This window comes from Ovis aries, chromosome 20 (assembly GCF_016772045.2).
Source record: "Ovis aries strain OAR_USU_Benz2616 breed Rambouillet chromosome 20, ARS-UI_Ramb_v3.0, whole genome shotgun sequence".
NCBI lineage: Eukaryota > Metazoa > Chordata > Mammalia > Artiodactyla > Bovidae > Ovis > Ovis aries.
In genome coordinates this window covers 7,061,533-7,078,787 of record NC_056073.1, presented here as the reverse complement: position 1 = coordinate 7,078,787, position 17,255 = coordinate 7,061,533, and the positions used below count along the sequence as shown (strand labels likewise).

Genomic DNA, 17,255 nt, shown 5'->3' with positions numbered 1-17,255 from the left:
CTCTGACAGCTACAAATCTGATCCCTTTTTCTACCAGTTTGTTTGTTTTTAAATTATAATTGACACACAGCATCGTATGCAACGTAGTGACTCAGTAATTCCGTGTGTGTGTGTGGCTGTGTGTGTGTGTTAGTTGCTCAGTCATGTCTGACTCTTTACAACCCCATGGACTGTAACCTGCCAGGCTCCTTTGTCCATGGGATTCTCCAGGCAAGAATACTGGAGTGGGTTTCCATTCCATTCTCCAGAGGATCTTCCCAACCCAGGGATTAAACCGCAGTCTCCCACACTGTGGGCAGATTCTTTACCAATAGAGCCACCTGGGAAGCCCAGCAATATTTCCTAATCATCACAAAATGATCAGCCCAAAATGATTTTTGGGCTCCAAAATCACTGCAGATGGTGACTGAAGCCATGAAATTAAAAGATGCTTGCTCCTTGGAAGAAAAGCTATAATCAACCTAGACAGCATGTTAAAAAGCAAAGGTCCCTATAGTCAAAGCTATGGTTTTTCCAGTAGTCATGTATGGATGTGAGAGTTGGACCATATAGAAAGCTGAGTGCCAAAGAATTGATGCTTTTGAACTGTGTTGGAGAAGGCTCTTGAGAGTTCCTTGGACTGCAAGGAGATCCAACAAGTCAATCCTAAAGGGAATCAGTCCTGAGTATTCATTTGAAGGACTGATGCTGAAGCTGAAGCTCCAATACTTTGGCCACTTGATGTGAAGAACTGACTCACTGGAAAAGACCCTGATACTGGGTGAGATTGAAGAAAGGAGGAGAAGGGGACAAGAGAGGATGAGATGGTTGGATGGCATCACCAACTCAATGGACATTAGTTTGAGCAAGTCCCAGTAGTTGGTGATGGACAGGGAAGCCTGGCGTGCTGCAGTCCATGGGGTCGTGAAGAGTCAGACATGACTGAGTGACTGAACTGAACTGAACTGAGCAAAATGATCATCACTGAATCTGTTTGATGTAGCCTTTCTCTGTTAACTCTGGGGCAGGCTCAGCTCACCTGTTCAGACCTCTGCTAACCTAGAATTAATTTAATTTCAGGGTCATTGTAGTTCATCTTGGCAGCTTCCTGTCTTCACATATCAGAGAACTGGGGATGGTTAAAACTTCATTTTCTTGCCTCCCAGAAGACCCTGAACTCACTCAAATCAACCCACTGTCTCCTCCCTGTCTCCCTAGTTTTATATTACAAGGCTTTCAGCCTTGACTGGGACACAAAATTTGGGTTCCATCCTAATCCCAGGACAATGCCTGCATTCTTCTGCGTTTGCCAAGAAAGTTCACTCATGTGACTGTCCCAGGGCAGAAGCAGGCTCACCTCTCTGGTACAAACCATTTGAAAGCCATTCATTAGGGCACACTTTCAATCCCGGACAAAGCTTTGAGGCAGCCTCTGTTTAGGAGGTACTGTTTCAGAAGTTTTGATTTCAAAAGGAGAGCGGATTAAGATAGAGAAAGGCTTTCCTCCTCTTTGAGCTGGGAATAGAACATGAAGTACTCTATTGCCCCTTCTCCCAGCCTCTAGGAACCACCATTCTACTCTTGTGTCCCTGTGAATTTGACTAGTTGATGTAACACATACGAATATGAAAGGAATCACACAATACCTGCTCTTTTGTGACTGGCTTATTTCCCTTAGCATGATGTCCCCGAAGTTCATCCATGTTGCAGCGTGTGTCAGAATTTACTTCCTTTTTAAGGCCAAATTATATCCCACTGTACCGGAAGAGCCCCTGGAGAAGGAGATGGCAACCCACTCCAGCATTCTTGCCTGAGAAATCCCATGGACAGAGGAGTCTGGCGGGCTACAGTCCATGGGGTCACAAAAGAGGCAGACACGACGTTATGACTAAACAGCAGTAAATGAATATACCGTGTTTCTGCTTATCCGTTCATCCACTGATGGACGATGCTTGGGTTGCTTCCAGCTTCTGACTATTGTGAATAATGGTGCTAGGAATGTGGCTACAAATATCTCTTTGAGGCCTTGCTTTCAGGTCTTTTGGGTATATTCCTTGAGGTGGAATTATTGGATCATATGTGGGTGTGTGCTAAGTCGCTTCAGTCATGTCCAACTCTTTGTGACCCCATGGACTGTAGCCCACCAGGCTCCTCTGTCCATGGGATTCTCCGGGCAAGAATACTGGAGTGGGTTGCCATGCCCTCCTCTAGGGGAACTTCCTAACCCAGGGATCGAACCCAAGTCTCCTATGTCTGCTTCTTTGGCGGGCGGATTACTTACCACTAGCACCTCCTGGGAGGCCCTACTGGGTCATATGATAATTCTATTTTTGATTTTCTGAGGAACTGCCATACTGTTTTCTATAGCAGCTGTATCCTTTTATATTTCTACCAATAGTGCACAAGGGGTTTTTTATATTATAGATATAAACTTTTATGTGCATCTGTTTTATTTTTAAATATTCTCATTCACTATATATTATATCTACTGGATTTAAATCTCATATTGATTAAAATATACTGTAAATTTATACTAAAAATTGATTTTCAGGACTATGGTATCTAAAAAGCCAAGAGGGACTTCCCTGGTGTCCAGTGGTTAGGACTGTCTGCTTCCTCTGCGGGGGCACAGCTTCCTTCCCTGGTTGGGGAACTAAGATACTTCATGAGGCTCAGCATGGTCAAAAAAATAAATTTAAAAAAATTGAGAGTTAAAAAAATTAAAAACCAAATGGTACACTGTTTAGGAAAAGAAAGAATTCATGCAGAAATGGATTGCTTTTGTTACAGTTTAAAGGTTTAAGTTAACAGCATTTCAACCGCTGAACATAATCAAGTCTCTAATATTAACATTATTAGAATATTAGAGTGAACTAAAGCATCTTTTTTGAAATGTGAAGGAAAAATCGGACATGCTAGACATTTCAGAATCTGGCTACCAAGGATGTGAGCAACAAAGTGAGAAAGTTTGTGATAAATTTTCATAGCGCTCTGAACTGGCCACCAATTTCCAATAAAAGAAAAATGATTTAAATAGAACATAGATTTGGGGGATGATGGAGGCATTCATAATCTTGATTGTGATTACACTGTTGTATGCTTTCGTGAAAACCAATAGAATTGTATTCTCAAAACACGGAGCATTTTCTTTGCTCAGTGAGCCTTAGACTTCATTACAGAGAAGCACATAACAAGTTCTCTTGGGGAGGATGTGGTAAGAAACAGAAATTTGTAGGGAAAGATTCTGGGGACAAGGAGGCCAGTTTAAATCCGGTATGATAGTCCTGTAGAAACTGTTCACTCTGAATTTCTTTTTGTCCTTAATTTTTGTGGAGTTCTTCACTCTGCTCAGCATCTTTAATGGCCTATTACGTAGGTAACATCTCGTTTTTTTTATGGGATCTAAATGTTCCTTGCTTGTAACAAACCTAAGAAGTTAACTGGGTGCTCCGGAATTGCCTAACTCCACTGCAGGCTGGGAGTTCAAGGGACTCTTAAGAACACACATTTTCTCAAGGTTGGGCTTAATTACCTTTCAGTAAAACCTTGGCGCAGGGACAGCCATATTCAAGGTGCATGTCGGAGCAAAGGCTTCTCGTCTTTGGAGGTTTTCGCCCACTTCTCAATTATGTTTTTCATTATCCTTGGCAAGCTGGCTGGATTTCTGGCGTTCTCCCTAAGACTTTGTGGATTCTGAGATTTATGTTTCCCTTCAAAGCAACGAACAGTAGTCAAGTGGTAAACAAGAATGTGAGCAGGAAAGTAAGAACGTGCTGTTTGTAATAAATTTTGATAGTGCTCCGAATTCGCCACCAATTTCCAGTAAAAGTAAAATGATGTTAATAGAACACGGATTTGAGGGAAACAGTCAGTATCTTGTGGTTATGGTCACACAACTGTGTGCTGAAGACCCTTGCAACTGTATGTTAACTACTCTTTTCCATAGTTTGGTTCACAGAGAGAGTATATGAATCCTTTTTTAGAGGATTATGATAACCCAGAGTTGGAAGAAGCTTGAGGGCCTTGTTGTTGAAAATGTGGTGCACCGTTCAGCATCTGTGTCACCTGGAGGTCTGGGAGAAATGCAGAATCCGGGCCCAGCTCCAGGCCTAGTAAATCAGAATGCACGTTGTAACAGATCCTTACCCCCACCCTCTCCAAGTGTGTGCTCACTGGAGAAGCATAGCGGGGCTTGTCATCTGGCCTCACCACTTACCTGGAGCTCAGCTCTGCCTCAGTAGTCCTGCAAAGAGCTCAAGCAAAGTTAATTCATTGTATTTTTTATCTTACAATATTATTTAGACAATATTTGCAACGAGATAGTGAAGTGAAGTCGCTCAGTCGTGTCCGACTCTTTGCGACCCCATGGGCTATAGCCTACCAGGCTCCTCCGTCCATGAGGTTTTCCAGAAGAATACTGGAGTGGGTTGTTATTTCCTTCTCCAACAATCTAATATTGAACAAGATAATACACTGATTATTTTGGCTCTCATTTATCATGTCAATAAATGTGTTTTAGCAGAAGTTTGCTAAGCATGTAAAGCAGTCATGGGATCCAATCAGATTGCAGTTCTACTGCACTGCTGAGAGCTATCTGCTTAAATATTGCGTTGGCCAAAAAAGTTCGTTCAGGCATCTTACAGAGAAACCTGAATGAACTTTTTTGGCCAACACAATATTTTCAGATGGAGGATCATCACAGAGTAACAGGCAAGAGCAAAGACCTCTTGTGCAGTTTCTTTACCCTTCACCTTGTGAATCCTCTGGCCATGTAGGGGGCAAATATTAGCCTGGAGTCATACTTGTCACTGATATTCCTGAGACTTGTCCTAGGACTAGGATATGTACATTCGAATGTACATAATATTTAGAATTTAGAAATATGTAATTCTTGATGCCTTCACCCTAAGTCACTATAGAAATGGTTCAAATTACTCAAATATAAGCAACATATTAATTTGGCCTTATTCCAGTTTCTCAAAATTTTAGGATTTTTTTTCACTTCTGCCTGCCTTAATTTAAAGTTATTTATACCATTCCTCTGCCAAGCTGTGTATTTACACTGAGGCCATCTTTCTAAGTGTGGCTCCACAATCCCCAATGCAAACCACAGGACAGAGGTGTGAAGAACACCTAGCAGGATAGTTTATTATGTAATATTCCAAGTAGGGTCTGGGGCAGCACCCCTTAATCCAACATTAATATTTCTGCTATATATGAAATAAACAAGCACAATAGTTCATATTAATAAAGGCTCTAAATATTTTCTTCTTGGGTCAGATAAAGTTTTTGCAGGAAAATAGGCTACATTTTTTTTCCTGTTTTCATAGTTTTTGTTTAATCTTGTTTTTACATTTTGCAATTGTAGATAAAAAGAGATGGATTTGTTTACAACAACAAAATGAGAGGAAATTTGAGGAGTACTTTAGCTTACCTTTTGCCTGCAAATAGGAAGGATTTTAGCAAAAATTAGTGTGAATAGATGTTTATCAAAACTAGGATTTCTTGGAATAGCCCACAACTTTATCAGTGTTAAAAACCAACACAGTCATAACATTTATCATTTGACGCCAGGGCTGATCCTCTATCTCCTGTCAATTCTCATCCCCTCTGTCTTTCTGAAAGAGCCTTGGTTTTATCTAGAGTGCCAAACTAAAATTCTTTGCTTCCCCAGACTATCTCGTAGTTACAGGGATCTTGTGACCCTGCAGAGTTCCATGACATGTAAGCAGAGAGTTGCTGTGGAAGCTTCTGTTTTCCTGACACAGATCCAGCCCCTTCCTACCTCTCCTTTCCTTCTTCTCCTTGTCTGAAATATTCTCCTTGTCAGTTACATTCCAAGAAAGTGGTGGCAGCATGAAGACAAGTGAAAATCAGAAAAGGCTGTTGAGCCTGCGTACCAGCCTCGGCCTGCCTCAGACTTCTTGCTACATCGGGCAAACTTATTATTTTTAAGCAGCTGTTGCTGAATTTCTGTAATTTGTGAAGGTGAAAGTGAAAGTTGCTCAGTCATGTCTGACTCTTTGCGACCCCATGGATTGTACAGTCTATGGAATTCTCCAGGCCAGAACACTGGAGTGGGTAGCTTTTCCCTTCGCCAGGGGATCTTCCCAACCAAATGATTGAACCCAGGTCTCCCGCACTGCAGGCAGATTCTTTACCATTTGTAGCTAAATGTATTTCTTAATGCCATGTTGTATTGCTATCTTGTTTCTCCTATTGATTTTTTAAAATTATTTATGTATTTATTTTTGCCTGCACTGGGTCTTCGCTGGGGCTTCTCTAGCTGCAGTGAGCGGGGACTACTCTAGCTGCGGTGTGCAGGCTTCTCATGGCAGGGACCTCTCTTGTTGCAGAGCACAGACTCTAGAGCGTGGGCTCAGGAGTCATGGCATATATCCTTAGTTGCTCCTCGGCATGTGGAATCTTCCTGGGGCAGGGATAGAACCTGTGTTCCCTGCATTGCCAGGCAGATTCTGAACCACTGGACCACCAGGGAAGTCCTGATTTTTATATCAAATTAATTGACTCAGTTCAGTTCAGTTCAGTTCAGTTCAGTTCAGTTCAGTTGCTCAGTCATGTCCAACTCTTTGCGACCCCATGGACTGCAGCATGCCAGGCCTCCCTGTCCATCACCAACTCCTGGAGCTTGCTCAAACCCATGTCCGTTGAGTTGGCCATGCCATCCAACCATCTCAACCTCTGTTGTCCCCTTCTTCTCCTGCCTTCAATCTTGCCCAGCATCTTTTCCAATGAGTCAGTTCTTCACATCAGGTGACCAAAGTACTGGAGTTTCAGCTTCAACATCAGTCCTTCCAATGAACATTCAGGACTGAATTCCTTTAGGATTGACTGGTTGGATGTCCTTACAGTCCAAGGGACTCTCAAGAGTCTTCTCCAGCACCACAATTCAAAAGGATAAATTTTTCAACACTCAACCTTCTTTATGGTCCAATTCTCACGGCCATACATGATTACTGGAAAGACCTAGCTTTGACTATAGGGACCTTTGTCAGCAAAGTATTGTCTCTACTTTTTTAATATGCTGTCTAGATTGGTCATAGATTTTCTTCCAAGGATCAGGTGACTTTTAATTTCATGGTTGCAGTCACCATCTGCAGTGATTTTGGAGCCTAAGAAATTAAAGTCTGTTACTGTTTCCATTTTTTCCCCATCTATTTCCCATGAAGTGATGGGACTGGATGCCATGATCTTAATTTTTTGAATGTTGAGTTTTAAGCCAGCTTTTTCACTCTCCTCTTTCACTTTCATCAAGAGGCTCTTTAGTTCTTCACTTTCTTCCATAAGGGTGGTGTCATCTGCATATCTGAGGTTATTGATAATTCTCCTGGCAATCTTGATTCCAGTTTGTGCTTCATCCAGCCCAGCATTTTGCATGATGTAGCCTGCATATAAATTAAATAAACAGGATGACAATGTTACCGAAAGGTATGTGTTGGGGGCTCTGGCTGCTCGCCGCTCAAAAGTCAGTAAACAGGCCAGGTTGGTGGGAAAAAAAGTTTGGTTTATTTCAGATGCTGGCGACTGGGGCAGGTGGGGTGGTAGTGGTGGCAGATATCTGTCCAAAGGCCGACTCCCCCCTCTGGCAAGCAAGGAGTGAGGGGTTTTATAGACAAGGTGGGGGGTGGGTTACGTGTAGAAACAATATAGTCATCTCTGATAGTCATCTTCAGTTTGATCATCCGTGGTCTAAGTGATATCACCTTGGTTGTTTTAGGTGCAGTTAATCTTCAGTTCCAGGGTGCACTTGTTCCCCTTTCTCTGTGGCCAGTTCTTGGAATTGTGGCAGCTCAAGTCCTGGGTACAGTCTTGTCATCGTGCAGTTAACTTCTCCACCTGGTGTTTTGGTATCTGTAAGACAGCTTACAGGGTATGGCTCAGAATATTATCCACAGCCCTTGAGAAAAAACTAAAGGTCCTTGACTGTGTTTAATGACTACATTATTATTATTTAGTCTCCTTAGACTGTTTTCTATTATTTCAGTATTTCTTGTTTCTCCGATTAAACTTATTCTTTGACTACTAAAGTTTCCCACAAGCAAAAGGCAGGCAGAAGACATGGTGCGGGGTAAGGATTATAGAGTCCTGCTCTGTTTCTATCCCTCCTTTGCTTTGATATTCCCCAGTCTTGAGGAGGGACAGGTGCAGAACAAGAAAGCCAACAGCCTTGCACAGCGTCTGGACAAACATCTGAAAACTTCCAGACATATGACAATGGGGACAATAATCAAAACGTACTTCGTACTATTTTTTGTCTTAATGATTAAAGCAGATGTACAATGTATGTTTAATACATTGTTTAATAGGCCACAAACAGGCTGTTTTGGGTTAGCCTAAAGATTAAATTAAATCATGTATAGGCCAGAATGATTTCTCATATCTCAATATGTGAAAATTTCTTTAATCATTTTTTTTCCTTTTAAGTTGTAATTCTTTCCATAGAGAGCATTGATAATCTTTTTTTTTTTTTTTTAATTGTTGTCAGAGTGGTTCATTTTTCTGCTCTGGATCCATCCATGTTGCTGGATGCTAGGCCTCCTTTTTATTTGTATGTTTGTCTAGTGTCCACGTTTGGGGAAAACTAACCAGACATCAGAGGTATGTTAAAAAGGAAAAGTTTTATAGGCCATATATTTTATCATTTTTATCCAGTTGTCACACAGAATTGTACATGTGCGTTAAATAATATACGTAAAGCCAGCAATGTTACATATCACGGGCAGCTATACTTGGTGACAACTTTACTGGACAGTTTTTCCATCCTGAACATTGGGGTCAAAAGTATGATTAGAAACAAAACAATTACTTTTTATTAGAATCTTTTGTTACTAAATCAGATCAATATTTCAGGAGAACTTGGTTTTCTTTAACAGAGAGAAAAACCAACTTTAGTCTTGCATCAGTTTACAGTTAATAAAATTCATTGACCTAACTAAATTTAGTCTAATCTTAATTCTGACAACAACATACACAATTCTTTCTTTTTAATTTCTTTTACAAACCTTTTGTCACTTTCTAGATCTGAAGAAACTTTTCTTTTATTTCTTTATCCAGAAACAAACAACTGAAGGACAAAATCATTATCATTTTTTCAACAAAAATATCTCCATTTTTTTTGTATCTTCTCTTTGTTGACAATGTATATCTCACTTGTTTTACATATCAAAATATTTTGTTTATCATTTTTGTATATCATAATTTTTAACTTTTGAAAGTTTTAACAAAACCAAGAAACAAGTGATTGAAATGTTATGCCAGTATTTTTTGATTGACAAACTTAAGAACATACTTTATAACCTCAAAAATACACACATTTTTTGCAGCATAATTTTTCTTCAGTGGTACAACACATATGTTTAATAACCCAAACATCTTTAGTTTCCCTCTTGGTCTTACAAGAATACAAAATTAGGTAATCAGTTTATGGAGTATAGGCAGAATAGTCAAATTATACATTCAATTTTAAAGCCTTTTTCCTTTGCATAGTTAACCCAAGGCTGAAGATCCAGGCAAAGTGAACTGTGTTTGTATTTCAAGGACATGATAAATGTCAACCACAAGCTTTTTTTCAGGCATATTTTCGTTTTCTCAGGGTCTGAAAAAAAGTGTTTTATCAAGTTAGATTTCCCTAACTGTGTACATAAAAATGACCAGTTTTTTGAATTTCAAGACTTTCATCTTGATCAATCTTCTCCAGAGTCTGAAGAATACTGTAGCCATATATTGTCCAAAAAAAGTTATCTTTCTTTTTTAGTCATAAATTTACAGCTAAAATTTTTCCTAATGAATTGAAGCTGAATTTCCCATAAGGCAACAGGAATACCAGTCACACAAATGGAATATACATGCACACACCAGGCGACTGATCCGCCGTAGACCCTCTCTGAGGGTGACCAGTGTGGAGTCTCAAACAAACATTTCCCCAAAACAAACGGTCCTCAATGGTAGATGTCAGAGCCAACTGGCAGAATGCCAAATAGCACTAGCACTCACAAACAGCCCTCAACAGAGCCAATTGGCAGGCACTCCCAAATGGGACGTTTGCCCGCGTGCACGCCGGTGGGCTTACCCAGTCTTGGAGCTCGTCAGCTCATCCCAAATGCAAGTTTCCATTCCACCAAGAAAAGTGGTAAGTTGGCAGCCAGTGCTGAGCAGGGGAGAAGCAGGGGAGGATCCTCAAAACAAACGGTTTTGGCAGCTGCTAGGAATGTCCCCCAGTCCCCTACTCAGGGCTGGTTAGCCACCAGCAGCAGGCTAAGACTCTGTCAAAGCCATCACGCCCCCAGGAAGACCCAGGAGAGCCAGCCATAGCCAGCAGTAGCCAGCCCCATGTTTGGCACCAAAATCTGTTACTGAAAGGTATGTGGGGCTGGGAGGGCTGTCCGGCTACTCGCTGTTCAAAAGCCAGTAAATGGGCCAGGTTGGTGGAAAGAAAAGTTTGCTTTATTTCAGATGCCAGCAACTGCGAGGAGTAGGGGTGTGGGGCGGACATCTGTCTAAAGTCTGACTCCCCCTGTGACAAACAAGGGGTGAGAGCTTTTATAGACAGAGTCGGGGCAGGGGTGGGGGCGGTGGGTTACATGCAAAAGCAGCATAGTCCTCTCTAAGAGTCATCATTCAAATTGGTCATCAGGTCTGACTAACATCATTTTGGTTGATTTATGTACAGTTAATCTTTTGTTCTGGGGTGCGCTTGTTCCCCTTTCTTTGCAGCCAGTTCTTGGAATTGTGGCAGCTCAAGTCCTGGGTACAGTCTGGTTATCATTTAGTTAACTTTCCCATCTGGTGTTTGGTATCTATAAGACAGCTTACAGGATATGGCTCAGAATATTATCCACAGCCCTTGAGAAAGAACTAAAGTCCTTGACTGTGTTTAATGACTACATTATTATTATTTAGTCTCCTTAGACTGTTTTCTTTTGTTTCAATATTTCTCACTTCTCTGATTAAACTCATTCTTTGATTAAAGTTTTCCACAGGCAAAAGGCAGACAAAAGACATGGCGGAGGCGGGCAAGGATCATAGAGTCCTGCTTTGTTTCAACAATATACAGCCTTGACGTACTCTATTCCCAATTTGGAACCAGTCCGTCATTCCATGTCCGGTCCTAACTGTTGCTTCTTGACCTGCATACAGATTTCTCAGAAGTCAGGTCAGGTGGTCTGGTATTCTGGTCTCTTTAAGAATTTTCCAGTTTGTCATGATCCACGCAGTCAAAGGCTTTGGCGTAGTCAGTAAGACAGAAGCAGATGTTTTTCTGGAACTCTCTTGCTTTTTCTGTGATCCAAAGGATGCTGGCAATTTGATCTCTGGTTCCTCTGCCTTTTCTCAATCCAGCTTGAACATCTGGGAAGTTCATGGTTTATGTACTGTTGAAGCCTGTCTTGGAGAATTTTGAGCATTACTTTGCTAGTGTGTGAGATGCGTGCAATTGTGCGGTAGTTTGACCATTCTTTGACGTTGCCTTTCTTTGGAACTGGAATGACGTTTTCCAGTCCTGTGGCCACTGCTGAGTTTTCCAAATTTGCTGGCATATTGAGTGCAGCACTTTCCCAGCATTATCTTTTAAGATTTGAAATAGCTTAGCTGGAATTCCATCACCTCCACTAGCTTTGTTTGTAGTGATGCTTTCTAAGGCCTACTTGACTTCACATTCCAGAATGTCTGGCTCTAGGTGACATACCATACCATCATGGTTATCTGGGTCATTAATATCTTTCTTGTACAGTTCTGTGTATTCTTGCCACCTCTTCTTAATATCTTCTGCTTCTGTTAGGTCCATATCACTTCTGTCCTTTATTGCGCCCATGTTTGCATGAAATGTTCCCTTGGTATCTCTAATTTTCTTGAAGAGATCTCTAGTCTTTCCCATTCTATTGTTTTCCTCTATTTCTTTGCATTGATCACTGAGGAAGTCTTTCTTATCTCTCCTTGCTATTCTTTGGAACTCTGCATTCAAATGGGTATATCTTTCCTTTTCTCCTTTGCCTTTAGCTTCTCTTCTTTTCTCAGCTATTAGTAAGGCCTCCTCAGACAACCATTTTGCCTTTTGCCTTTCTTTCTCTTGGGGGTGGTCTTGATCACTGCCTCCTGTACAATGTCACAAACCTCCATCCATAGTTCTTCAGGTGCTTTGTTTATCAGATCTAATCCCTTAAGTCTATTTGTTACTTCCACTGTATAATCATAAGGGATTTGATTTAGGTCATACCTGAATGGTCTAGTGGTTTTCCTTACTTTCCAATTTAAGTCTGAATTTTGCAATAAGGAGTTCATGATCTGAGCCACAGTCACCTCCAGGTTTTTGCTGACTATAAGAGCTTTGCCATCTTTAGCTGCAAAGACTATAATCAATCTGACTTTGGTGTTGACCATCTTGTGATGTCCATGTGTAGAGTCTTCTCTTGTGTTGTTGGAAGATGGTGTTTGCTATGACCAATGGGTTCTCTTGGCAAAATTCTGTTAGCCTTTGCCTTGCTTCATTTTGTGCTCCAAGGCCAAACTTGCCTGTTACTCCAGGTATCTCTTCTTGACTTCCAACTTTTGCATTCCATTCCCCTATGATGAAAAGGACATCTTTTTTGGGTGTTAGTTCTATAAGGTCTTGTAGGTTTTCACAGAACCTTTTACATGCATGCATTAGAGGCATGATAATTATAACTCTGTAATATGCCCATATCCATTATTACTTAACTTACTAAGTAGAAATACCTTTAATTTGTGTCAGTTTTCACAATGCTTTTCTCATCAGTAGCTTTTGTGGAATTCCTTATCTTATGCAAGTGTTTACTCAGATAAAATGATGCCCCTCTTCTCCTAATATAAATTGCTATCAAACAAATCACTGTAGAAGTTGAGACAAAAAGTTTAGAATGATTTTGGAAAAATACTTTTTCTAAATAACTTTAGAATATTTAAAAATTTTTGACAGACAAATTTGTTTCCTTCATTTTTTTTTCTCTTCTTAGGCAATATTTACAACAAATCTTAGTTAATAATTAGTCAGTTTAGTATTCAGCTCAGGTCAAATCGATGCATTATAATTCAATCCATGCCATTTGACCCTTTTTCAGATTAGCAGATTGATTTCTCTAAATGTTCTGTTCTTGCATTACAGATTCTCTTCCTTCCTCCACCTCTTGGACATGTGGAACCTTTATTTTAAGGTTTCTTTCAAATGTCCTGTTGTGTCAAGTTAATAGAGCCAAACCTTCTATCTGTGTGGCTGCCAGCTCTCTCCCTGGCTGTTCATTTCCTGTGACCATGTCTTCAGAGGTAATCATGACCTCTCTTTGGGTCCTATTTGATCTCAGGGCTGTAGAAGAATCTTCACAGACTGATCTCTTGTTGCCTTAGCTATAATTCTGCTGCTGGCTGAATATTTTTGTCCCCATGAAATTCATAAACTGAAATCCTAATTTCCAATATGATGGTATTTGGTGGTGGAGCTTTTCTTTGGAAAGTGTAGGTCATGAGGGGGGAGTTCTCATGAATGGAATTAGTGTCCTTATAAAAATGATCCCATCATGTGAGGTTACAGCAAGAAGACAGCTGTCTGTGAACCAGGAAGGTGTTCTCACCAGACACTGAAGATGTTGGTGCTTTGATCCTGGACTTCCCAGAACTATGAGAAATAAATTTCTGTTGTTCATAAGATACCCAGTCTATGATAGTCTGCTCTAGCTGTCTGAACAGATTATGGCAGGCTCCATAGTGTTCACTGTTTCAGTATAATTTTTTCCCTTTGTCTCTTGGTTTGAGGCTTTCATACTGTGGGGAGAGCAATTCAGAGCACCTGGGTCAGTACTTGTGTTCAGCCTGAGAATTGACCGTTCCACCCATGGGCTGGGGTGGGTTGCTCTTTCCATCCCATACTCGGCGGCTGGGGGGCAATTTTGTCTTTTAAAAAAATGAGTTTATTATCACTATTGAAACTTCAGATGACTTTACTTGAAAAAGGACTTCTAACAACTCTGAAAATAAAAAACCTACAGGGTGCTAGGGGACAACCATTTCTGGGAGAGGAGAAGCAGCTCCCTTTCCAGTATGCAGAAGTCTCTCTACTCTCTTTTTGACTCCAGACACCAAAGCCTTCATTTGTCACTGACCACCCTGTGTCCGGGTGTGTTCTTCTTATGGCTGACTTAAGAAGAAAGTCAACTGTCTCTTGCAACTCTGCTTCTATCAGTACAGTAAGTCTCCTACATAGGAACTTTCAGGTTGCAAACTTTCAAAGATGCTTTCAAAGTGTTTGCCATCACTGTCGCCTGAGTGGAACTGCAGCGTGCCCTCCGTCTCCTGTTGCTGACCGTCCTTCGGCTCCACCATCTCTCCCTTCTCCAGTCTGGAACCCGTCTTCTCCGTTCACTGGATCCTAGCCCCTGTATGTCAGCCTTTGTTCTGTACTACTGTACTTTTCAAGGTTCTGCGCTGTAAGCTTAAAAATGTTTTTTTCACTTTTGTGTTTGTTTTTGATGTATTATTTGTGTGAAAAGTATTGTAAACCTGTTACAGTACAGTACTGTATAGCCAGCTGTGTTAGTTTGGTACCTAGGCTAACTCTGTTGGGCTTGCCAACCTACTGGATTTACAAAGTGCCCTCAGAATGGAACTCATTCATATGTAAGGGGCTTACTGTAGTTGGAAACCAAAGGTAGATGAATATGACAGCAGGGTTAGCAAGAAATAAAAGATAATAAAGATGAGTGGAAATAAAGAATACCGTATGCACTTAATTTTCAGGCAAAATGTGGCTTTTTCAAAAGAATACAACCTGGCTAGTTAACTCATTTTGGTGATCATCTTGGCTCCTGTGGAGATGCTTGAGTTTTTCTGCCTCAGGCAAGTTGGGCCCTAAGTCAGAGGAGTTCTTGAGGTTTTGAGTAATTTAGAATCCATCTGAGCCTCAGTTTCATCATCTGAGAAACCAGAACAATAAAACTGTCTCGTGTAGAAATGAAAACCAACTGAAATTGGGGAGGAAAGCATTATGTGAACCACAAAGTGTTACTAAAGCGTATCATTTATATGTAGAGTTAAACTTGCCCTTCCTTAATTTTCCGTTTTATATCAGAAATTCTTTTTTAACATTTTCAAGTTGATGAGGATTCTTTGTGCATGCATGCTCAGTCATGTCCGACTCTGCGACCCCATGGACTTTAACCTGCTGGGCTCCTCTGTCTATGGGATTCTCTAGGCAAGAATACTGGAGTGGATTGCCAGTTCCTCCTCCAGGGGATCTTCACCCAGGGATCAAACCTGTGTCTCCTGCCTAAAAGTTCTTTGAGAGCATGAGCCAAATAAATAAACCCTTCTACCCAGATCTCATTCCTGGGGTCATTCTCCCCATGTATGAAAGCTAGACTTCAAAAATAGCCCTAGTCATATTTTTGTGTGGTCCCCTCCATTTGGGTCCCTGTAGTAGCTTATTTTGCTATATAGGATATGGGAGAAGTGACGCTGTGTGATTTCTGAGCCCAGGTCATGAGAAACCTTGGAGCTTCTGTTTGTGTTTCCTGGAATGCTTGGTCTAAGCAACAGTGGAGGAAGCCTGACCCTTGTGATCCTGCCACTTTGTGAGGAAGCCCAGTCAGCCATGTGGAAGGGCTCCTGGAGGAAGAGAGATGCTCAGCCAGCCCCTGGCTGGCCCAGCTCAGGCACAGACATTTGAGGGAAGAAGTATTCTTCTGATTGCAAGTCCCTGAGACATCCCAAATGAGAATCTTCCTGAGGACTTGAATCAGCATACTGTAAGAAATAATACTAAGGTCTTAAACCATTAAATCTTGGGAGCAGTCTGTTAGGTAATAATAATACGTAACATGAATACTACATTAATCTACAAATTTAATGAGATCCAAATAAAGACACCAATAAGATATCAGAGCTAAACAAGCTGATACCAAGATTCATATGGAGGAAATCAGTTAGCAAGAATAACCAGGGAAATTCTGAAAAAGACAAAACAAGATAAAACAATGAGGAAGGAGGGTAGAGTGAAGGTGGTGAACACTTACAGCTTTTTTAAAAATATAATAATTAAAACAATTTGATACTGGAAACTCCTGGAGATAGGAACTCTAGAGCAATGATGGGAGATAGAAACTCTAGAGCATATGTGGAATTTAGTAAGTAATAACAATGATATTTCCAATCAAGAGGAAAAAGGCAATTATTTAATAAATGGTGTTTGTAAACCTAAATGGTCACCTTGAAAAAGGTGAAGTTATATCCATACCTTACATCATACACCCAAATAAATTCCAGATAAATCAGACATTTAAACATAAAGGAAAAAAAAAAACAGTCTATCAAAACACTAAAAGATTCCATGGGAGAATAACCTTTGAGTGGAAAGGTCAAAAGCCATACAATAAAATTCAACTACATTAAAAAAACAACAAAACAAAACAAAACCCTGTACAGCAAATGCTACTATAAAGAAAGACAAATAATAATAATCTAGGAGAAAATGTTTGCAAGACATTTCCCAGTTAAAGGCGAAATTCTAATATGCAAGATGCATCTTCAAAATAATGCATCAACAATTAAATAAGAAAATGAACAAAAGTGAATGCACGGAAAAGGAAATAAATGGCTCGTAGACCCATGAAAATACACCCAGCCTCATAATGAGAGCAATGCAAATTAGATATACCTAGAGAAACCATTTTTCCTTATCAGATCGGCTGAGCTCCAAAAGTTTAATAGTACCCTGTGTTGGCAAGGTTGTGAGAAAATAGGCCCTTGGAACTTAAATTGGAGTTTAAAGGGGATCAACTTCTATGTCACTGGGTGAATATTGCAAATCCATAAACATTGCAAATGTATATGTCCTTTGACCCAGCAACTCTACTTTTAAGACATTTTTCCTGTAGATTTACTTCTGTGGAATAATATATCTTAAAGCTTTATCATAGCAAAAACTGGGAAATAACCTAAATGTTTGTCCTTAGGAAAGTGTTTCAATAATAGAATATTCTGCAGCATAGTAAAAATAGGGAAAGTCTTGAATAGGCAACAATCCATATTATGTGTGTGTATAAACTGCAGGGTATGCAACATTGTGTATACAATGTTCTATAGAACTTGTCAGAGGAGGAAAGCTATGTAGACACATGTCTTTGCATGCATATGAGTTAAATATTTCAGTAGATACTCGCAGAAGTTGATATCACTGGGTGCCTTTGGATAGAGAAATTAAGTGCCTAGAGGTCGCAGCTAGGAGAGAAACATCACTTTTGTACTTTTTGAAT

General features: G+C 40.4%; 2 long non-coding RNA genes across 2 annotated transcripts in view; one reads left to right on the top strand and one right to left on the bottom strand.

The window, feature by feature from the left end:
• Positions 1-5,309: 5,309 nt before the first annotated feature.
• Positions 5,310-10,354, bottom strand: LOC132658232 (uncharacterized). Its single transcript, XR_009597542.1, has 2 exons — positions 10,070-10,354; positions 5,310-7,851 (listed from the first exon to the last, which is right to left on the bottom strand). It is a non-coding gene; the product is annotated as an uncharacterized LOC132658232 (long non-coding RNA).
• The window catches only part of LOC121817353 (uncharacterized), a 24,557-nt gene continuing 17,322 nt past the window's right edge, over positions 10,021-17,255 (top strand). The window contains exons 1-3 of the long non-coding RNA XR_009597541.1: positions 10,021-10,129; positions 13,118-13,275; positions 14,082-14,192. This is a non-coding gene — a long non-coding RNA (uncharacterized LOC121817353). The remainder of the gene's footprint in view (positions 10,130-13,117; positions 13,276-14,081; positions 14,193-17,255) is intronic.